This window comes from Clarias gariepinus, chromosome 4 (genome assembly GCF_024256425.1).
Source record: "Clarias gariepinus isolate MV-2021 ecotype Netherlands chromosome 4, CGAR_prim_01v2, whole genome shotgun sequence".
Taxonomy (NCBI): Eukaryota; Metazoa; Chordata; class Actinopteri; order Siluriformes; family Clariidae; genus Clarias; species Clarias gariepinus.
The window spans coordinates 25,561,592-25,567,898 of NC_071103.1; positions in this window are offsets into that span (position 1 = coordinate 25,561,592).

Below are 6,307 nucleotides of genomic sequence, written 5' to 3' on the forward strand. Positions count from 1 at the left end.
TTATGGACTCAACAATGGCATCTGGGCAGTGAAAGACTCAAAACGTTCCAATCAGCTACCCAAATATTTGACCACTGAGCCATCACCACAGCATTCATACAGCTTTATATACAGTATATAACCATTAGAGCTTTCATATGAGTCCAGCTACCAACAGAAGGGTATGTTTGAATTCAATCATCACCATACTGTAGGTCCATCTCCTTTCTTCTCATTTTTCCAAGGTCAGTTGAGGCAACCAGTTTCAGGCAAATTATAGTTCTCTCTGCATGTTAACCCCTTTTAATACTTTTTGTTTTGGCCCCCTGTTTTCCCCTTCTTCAGATCGTGAGCCATGCTGCCCCAATGTTTTTCTCCTCCATTCAAATCATAACCAAATCCAGCTTTCCTCAGATGAACTCAGGGATTCCCCCTGAGAGAAGCGTGCTCCTTGCTTTCCATCGCTCCCACTCTAAAACACAGCAGCTATTTGCATGGCTTAAGATCTGAAAAAGGGGGAAAGGGGGCCAAAAATGAATAGGTTCAAAAGGGGTGCCTCTGGAACAGTGTGTTGGAGCAAACTGATGATAATGATAATGAAAAGTGATGAATTCTTTTAGCTTCAACAAATTAACAGGGTCCGGAGTAACATGCAATGTCCATGTACAGGCTACCTTTGGCATGAATTGGATACAAATTGACCATTATTAAATCGAGCAGTCTGATAATTGACATTTGCCTCTTGATTTTCATTTTAGGACAAGAGAAGACTAATCAATCTTTTCTGCCAGTCAACTTATCTGATGACAGAAAAAAACAATCTGGTTTTAAAAAAAAAGTAACTATCAATTTAATGTTGGAGCTGCTTGCAGTAGTTTCATATGAAAGACATGATCGTCTGGATCAGATCACAAATAAGCTTGATACAGCAGTCATCGGACAGCAGGTGCAAGCAGGCTGCAGGACAGATATTTCTATGAGGCCACTGCTGGCTCTCTAAACTGGGACTCTCTAGTGGAGATGTTGCCATGCACTTTGGCTCTTCCAGACACTTTATTATATCATTAGCATGGCCAAGAAGCAGGCCAGATACGACTGGGAGTCCCACAAGCATCTGCAGATTGCCTACATGACTATTTGCTAATGGATGTGAAAAACGTTCTTGTTTGACTATGATGACAGTTTTCCATACTGGACATAAGAGTCAAACAATTATGTTTCTGGAAGTCAGAAAGCTTAAAGTACTTAATAGACTCTTTAACCCATATGATATTTAGGATTTTTATATTTATTGGAATTCACCTGGATAAATACATAAAAACTTAGATATATGACCACTGACTCATTGGGTATGTAAGTGTTAACATGATTCCACTGGCATGGCCAGAACAAAAAAGACTTGGCATTAATTGTTGATAATCTGTCACCTAAGAACAAATGTAACAAACAGGGAGTAAATAAAATAGACATTTGGGTATATAGACTGGTGTTGTAAAAAAAAAAAATCACATGCTGAATATATATGGCAGTGACAGTGATTTATTATTTATTTTTGTGACTCAACAATCCTGAAAACAGGGAATTCATCTAACCAATTCATCTTTTCTGTTGATCATTAAAGATGGCAATAAGAGTACCATGTGTTCAGCTTTCTTACTCTGATATACTGTATGCTGAACAGGTGAAAGGCTAATTGGTGGTACGTGATTGCCACCTGCTGTGCTGGAGTGGAAATCTGCGTTAAAACTGTGCCACACTACAGCATACTGTATAATGCAACATGCTAGGAATGAAAAAATAAAAGGTATAATAAGGTTATCAGGCATTTAATTTCAAGTAATTTTATTTATATAACCACCTGGAGATGGATTTATGGAAGAAACTTCTTCTACTCCATTTACATTGTTGCTTGTCTTTTTTTTTCTCCAATTCTAAACATTTCTAGAACAATAAATGTATATCATGATGCAATAGCATGATGCAAACTGACCACAACAAAAATGTGGATAATTATAATGTTTACAGTATTTTTTAAATCAGAGTTAAGTAATGCTTTGGTGCACGGTCGAAAGCAGTGTGCAGTACTCTCTGTGATTTTGTTGAACATCATGCGATGGGATGACTGCAACCATCTGCTGGATATTAATGACTCTTTGAAATATGTTTAAATAAACTAATGCTTTCTGGATTTTTTACTCACACGGACACTCAGTCTTCAACACACTCACTTAGGCACAATGACACTCACACCAACATACTCTCTCACACAGATGCTCATCCCCTCAACCTTTTCACTCACTCACACAGACACTTACCTTCCCACTTACACACACAGACACTTACATCCCCCACTTGATCACTCACTTATACATTTAGTTCAACTATGAACTGTTACCATGATCAGCAATCACTTAAAGAAAATGAGGAATCATTTTCACTTTTACTGAATAGTTCACCACAGAATTCTTAATCTCACTGAAAATATTTGCAATGTGCTGAAAAAGAAGAATGTTCCAACTCTCCTGTTATCAGTATAAGATCTCTGGGAAACACCTCTGGCCAGGCAGCACACATCCAGGCTACTACTGTATTTACAGGTACTGAAAGAAAAGGTATGCTACACATTCTGGAGTGTTTCACTGCCGTTGACTCATCTCATCTCTTTTACACATGTATAAAATATTAATGAAATAATAACCCAGTGACAATAAACAGCTACTAGCATTACAACCGTAAACATTAAACCCCCCTTAGGCATTAGGTCCCCTTGTGCCACAGGGGCAGATCTGGAGCGTGGTTCTGCAGAGCATTTGAAGGTGTGCTCTGGTGTCTTGCACCAGGACATTGTCAGCTGATCCTTTAAGTCCTGGATCAGAGTGCTCAACTGGACTGGGATGTAGGGAGTTTGGACATCAGGTCAGCAGCTGTGGGCTCTTTGTCTCTCTCTTTTTATCAGTCACCACTTCCTCTTTTTTGTTTTTGGACTCGACTGACTTTTCTGTGAGACTGGACCTGGTATCCTGCCTCTCTTGCTCATGATCTTCTGACCAGTTTGCTTTTACTGTATATAGTTTTGATGTTATGGCTGATTAGTGTATTAAAGTCCCATGGCACTATATTTATATAATAGAGATATAAACAAGAATAAAAGAAAATTTTAAATAAGCCACAACATCAAAAACTCTCCTGCATAATATTGTGTAGGTTCCCCTTGCCCTGGCGAAACAGCTCTGAACACATTAAGGCATGGGCTCCACTAGACCTCCTAAGGTGCACTGTGGTATTTGAATCTAAGACAGTAGCAGCAATTTCTTTTATATATTGTAAGTTGCGACATAAAGCCTCCATTGATTGGACTTATTTTTCTAGCACATCCTACTGATAGATTGAGATCTGTAGAATAGTGTGGCAGGATGCTATATCCTGATAAATGAGCTCATTGCCATTAGTGCATTTCTTTGCCATTAAGTCATGTTTATGATCTGGTAGGTGGTACATATCAAAGTAACATAAACATAAATGACAAAAAAAAAAAAATAATTCCCAGGAGAACATTGCCTAGATCAGGGGTGGCCAAGATCCTGATCCTCAAGAGCTGCAGCCCTGCATATTTTCCAATTATCCATGCACCACTCACTGTTAATCACCTATCAGGTGTGTTCAGCCAGCCTTAGATGAGGATGGAGTGGAGAAAGACAAATTGAAATTTTATTTCCCAGCTTCTGATTGATAGCATTAACTTTACAACCTAGCTTACAGTAAATGCTTTTGCCCATCTTTTTATCCATTAGTTAATAAAATGATAATTTTTGTTGTGTAGCTTTGTAGTTTGACTATTTGCTTTTCAGTTATTTGTATGCAGTTAGGACTGTGTCCACTTGAGAGCACTGCAGCATGTAAGATGTTTTACTCCTCCATTTACTTCACTTACACTAATGGAAGTCTTCAGCTGGAGAAAACTTGTCAACTAAATATTTTTCCAATATGTATTACATTAATAAATAGATTTTCCCAAAATAATATTTGTTGCAAGGTTATTTGCAAATTACATTTAAAATGTAAATCACATTTAAATGAAGTACAACATATTTTATTTATTATTACTTCTATATAATACCAATACAATTTTAACAATACACAAAATATGATTGTGTATACAATCCAGAATTAATAGAATGCTAATGAAGAATGTGCAAAATGATAGTATAACATAAATAAATAACACTCCGAATTTTAATTAACAATATTTATAACAGTCTAAACTATAATCATAATTATTATTTTCTCCAACTGAAAAAAACGACTTACCAATTCCTCTAACAAAAGCGTTCTTAAAAGTCTAAACATTTAAATAATAATAACAACAATAATAATAATAACCATAATATATGTTAAAACAGTTTGTCATTGACCAAGAACATACTCTACAACTTGCTGATGCTGTGGGCGAGATCAGCTTTACATTTCCTAGCCCAGGAGCAAATGAATGACATTGTACAATGTTAGAACACCTGAAACTCACCCATCACATGATTCATGTAAAAGCACTTATCTAAACGCTTTTAATTCTAGCAGCATTATCCACTGGCCTGTAAGTAATTTGGAAACATTCATTCTACAATACAGTTGTTTGGAATAGTGTTTTATCTCACATGCATGCAATCATATTAACAATCTTGTTTCTCTCTCTCTTTTTCTCTCTTTTTTATAATATATGTTAATAATGTACACATCCACAGCCAGTTTTGTCTTTAAACCCCTACTGAAATGCAAACAACTTTATAGTGAATTTAATGAATGAATTTTATATATATATATATATATATATATATATATATATATATATATATATATATATAGAGAGAGAGAGAGATAGATAGATAGATAGATAGATAGATAGATAGATAGATAGATAGATAGATAGATAGATATAGATATAAAATTTCATATTAGTGATTATGCTTTGCTCATCTTCTTTCACCTCTCTCTCTCTCTCTCTCTCTCCCTCTCTCTCTCTTTCTCTCACTGACACACACATGACAGCCTGGAGAACAAAAGTGAAGACCATATGAAACTGTTAACAGGGATCTTGTTGCCTCACACTGAGTTGACCTCAGGGACAGAATGAGAGCGAAAAAGAGAGAGCAATGGTTATGGTGAGAGCAAAGCCAAGCCACAAGTACTTCTTCCAAACCTTCAGCAGCAAACATCAGGCCTAATAGTGATGCTGGTAGATTTACATGGCAATGTTGTGTTTAGTTATGACAGATTTCTTATTTCACATTTTAAGCCCAAACTCTACAAATGTGTTGACAGGATTCTACTACATTTTTTAATCCAGAGGACCAACAATTTCCCTTTAGTTAGTAATGTACAAAACCTTACTCACTTTATTATATGTACCAAACACATTGTCTACTGTATATACTTAAATTTGCTACATTTTGTTTTTTAACATGCTACTGTAATAAAACCTTTAAATGAAATGGGTGCTTAGAAATCCATTTACCATTTACCCATTACCATTATATATTTTCTGGTCAATAATGAATGCAGATAAAATGCAAAAAAAAAATCACTTCATCTTTATGCCTACGAACACACAACAAAAATATCTGTGGTTGAAGCAGTATGTCGAACTGAAGAGGCTGCAAGCTATTAACCATTTTTAACGTGTTTGTTGGTACACTCTTCAACAACTGCAATATTTGTAGCTGTGGTTCACAGAAGTAATGTTAAAAATTCAGTTAAATATCAAATAAGTAAATAAAAATAACAGGCAGCACAGTGACTTGTCTTTTTTTTTCTCCAATTCTAAACATTTCTAGAACAATAAATGTATATCATGATGCAATAGCATGATGCAAACTGACCACAACAAAAATGTGGATAATTATAATGTTTACAGTATTTTTTAAATCAGAGTTAAGTAATGCTTTGGTGCACGGTCGAAAGCAGTGTGCAGTACTCTCTGTGATTTTGTTGAACATCATGCGATGGGATGACTGCAACCATCTGCTGGATATTAATGACTCTTTGAAATATGTTTAAATAAACTAATGCTTTCTGGATTTTTTACTCACTCACATGTCCCCGGGATCTGTGTGCATGGAGTTTGCATGTTCTCCCCGTGCTTGGTGGGTTTAGTATGTGTGTGTTGTCCAGAATTCCTACCACACTTGCACAAAATGGGAATAAATACAATGGTCATCATTGGCCTTCAGTTGTTGCCACTGTCCCTTGTTGGACTACAGAGTTTCGTACTGTAGATGGATGGATGTAAGTTAAGTAACAGACCCCTTACCTTTCCTCCCCACCAACATTTCTG